Here is a 2,822-nt window from a genome sequence, read left to right on the forward strand (position 1 = left end):
AGGCCTTGCGCATATAGTAGAAAGGATATTAATGGTGGAGATGTCTAGCCCTAGGTCAGTGTCGATCAAACATCCTATAAATCAAAGACGTTCGTGCACTGACGAATTTCTTCTTTTAGGCGGTGTATCAAGCAACGTGAACCTAGAACTAATATTATTTACAACATAAGGCGGCGAGCTGGCAGAAACGTTAGCACGCCGGGCGAAATGCGTAGCCGTATTTCGTCTGCCGTTACGTTCTGAGTTCAAATTCCGCCGAGGTCGACTTTGCCTTTCATCCTTTCGGGGTCGATAAATTAAGTACCAATTACGCACTGGGATCGATATAATCGACTTAATCCGTTTGTCTGTCCTTGTTTGTCCTCTCTGTGTTTAGCCCCTTGTGGGTAGTAAAGAAATAGGCATTTCGTCTGCCGTTACGTTCTGAGTTCAAATTCCGCCGAGGTCGACTTTGCCTTTCATCCTTTCGGGGTCGATAAATTAAGTACCAGCTGAATACTGAGGTCGATGTAATCGACTGGACCCCCTCCCCTTAATTTCGGGCCTTGTGCTTTGATTAGAAAAGAATATAATTTACAACATATCCTTCCTTTTGTCATGATGATAGTATGCGATTTGAGAGTAATCTGGCTGATATTTCCAGCAAAACCAACGACCGGGAAAAAGCTGGTCAGCGTTAATGACGCAGACTTGATCAAATGCATGTCCCATTTCTTTTTGCTTTATTTGATTTATATATATTTTCTTTCAACGAAACTATATACTGTAATTTCAAGAGAGATTTGACTGCTATTTCTAGCGGATCGCGTGGAAACATAGTTGTGACCCCTCATTGGTTCATTTCTAGGTGAGCCGTCATTATGCATATCCTGTTGCACCCAGCCTGCTGATGGAGCGGACATATTTCTTTCTTTCTTACCTTCTTTTCTTTTCCTTTTTTCGCTTTTTTTTTAAACTTTTAAACAACTGCTCAATTCTTTTGTTTACAGCTGACTATGTTTACAGCAGCAGATATACTTACAGATGTATGTGTGCGCGTGTGTGTGTGTATTATACACGCACAAATACATATGCTAACAACTACATATGTGTGTATATATATATATATATATAATTTTATTTTTATCTAGTTTCAGCTCACGAGCTGTGGCCATGCTGGGGCACCGCCATTAATGGAATGCTTACAGCACCAAGGTTTCCCAAGCGGTCACCCATCTAAGTACTAACTAGGCTCGATGTTGCTTAACTTCGGTGATCGGACGAGAACCGGTGCTTTCAATGTGATATGGCCATATATATATATATATATATTATATATATATATATATTATATATATATATATATATATATATTATATATATATATATATATATATATTATATATATATATATATATATAATATATATATATATATATAGATATATATATATATATATAATATATATATATAATATATATATATATATATATATATGTATACAGTAATACCTCACTTTACGAAGACCCACTTTACGAGACTCTAGGTTCACGAGTTTTACTTTTCAAGCACAAGGTCCAATTTTGAACGAAGTACAAAAGTTTCTCCGACCTTAACAAATGCTTCTGCGTGTTACTGAAAATTTACAGAGAGCGAAAAAAATAAAGCTTTTTCTAAGCAAACAAGTCTAGAATATTTTTAAAAAGAAATCTACAAATCTGTCTACGAGTGCTTGTGAATCGGTGATCGAGTTTATATGTGATGGTGTGCGCGAGTCTGGTGAGAGTGAAAACGATAATGATAATAATATCTTTTATTATAATTAACCATGACATTCTTTTCACTTCATATAAAATATTCTTCACATTCTACTGTTGTTTTATTGCTATTTATTTAGGAGTATTATAAATTTTATAGGTAAGATATTTTTCTGGGAACGAATTACGATTTATAACATTGCTACTATGGGAAATTATAGCTCTGCTTTACGAGCTTTTACTTTACTTGCAGTCTCCGGGGACAAATTAACTCGTATACCGAGGCATCGAGGTATTACTGTATATACATTTATATATATATATATATATATATATGTATGTATGTATGTATGTATATATATATATATATGTATGTATGTATACGTATATATATATATGTATGTATTTGTGTGTTTGTGTTTGTCCCCCCACCATCACTTGACAACCGTTGTTGGAGCGTTTTTACGTACCCCTAACTTACCGGTTCGGTAAAAGAGACCGACAGAATAAGTACTAGGCTTACAAAGAATAAGTCATGAGATCGATTTGTTCGACTAAAGGCGATGCTCCTGCATGGCCGCAGTCAAAATGACTGAAACACGTATATATAAGCAGACACACGTGCATGGGCACACACACAAATGCTCCCACATAGACACACACTCACGTCAGTGTGCATATGTATATATATCTTTCATTATTCAGAAGGTCCCCTGCTTTCGGCCAAGTCCCCTCGAATCCCTGTTGCTCATATTACCATATGTTTCTCACAGAAGATAAACGAAAAGGAAAAGAGAAGAAAAGAGGCGATAAAGAGACGAGGTAAAAGGATGAAGGTCAGCAAAAGAAAGAAGAAGCAGAAGAAGGAAAAGGAGGAAGAGATTTAGTGGAAAGCTGCTTAGCTAAGCGCATATAGATTGCAGTATCGGTTAAAATGGGAGGCAAGCAGACGACAGTGTCACATGCAAAGGAATTTGTCCAATCAGCTTAATTTGGACCAGATATTGGAGGAGTAAGAGGTGGGGAATTGTGGTAGTAGGAGGGGTGCTGAAAAGAAAGTGGCGAGATGTAGAGTTGAGCGGTGAG

At 36.7% G+C, this 2,822-nt stretch overlaps 1 non-coding gene across 1 annotated transcript; it reads right to left on the reverse strand.

The window, feature by feature from the left end:
* Window positions 1-1,178: 1,178 nt before the first annotated feature.
* On the reverse strand, window positions 1,179-1,297 carry LOC115228285. Its single transcript, XR_003883198.1, has one exon. It is a non-coding gene; the product is annotated as a 5S ribosomal RNA (ribosomal RNA).
* Window positions 1,298-2,822: the final 1,525 nt, after the last annotated feature.

This window comes from Octopus sinensis, unplaced genomic scaffold (assembly GCF_006345805.1).
Source record: "Octopus sinensis unplaced genomic scaffold, ASM634580v1 Contig10116, whole genome shotgun sequence".
NCBI classification, from domain to species: Eukaryota; Metazoa; Mollusca; class Cephalopoda; order Octopoda; family Octopodidae; genus Octopus; species Octopus sinensis.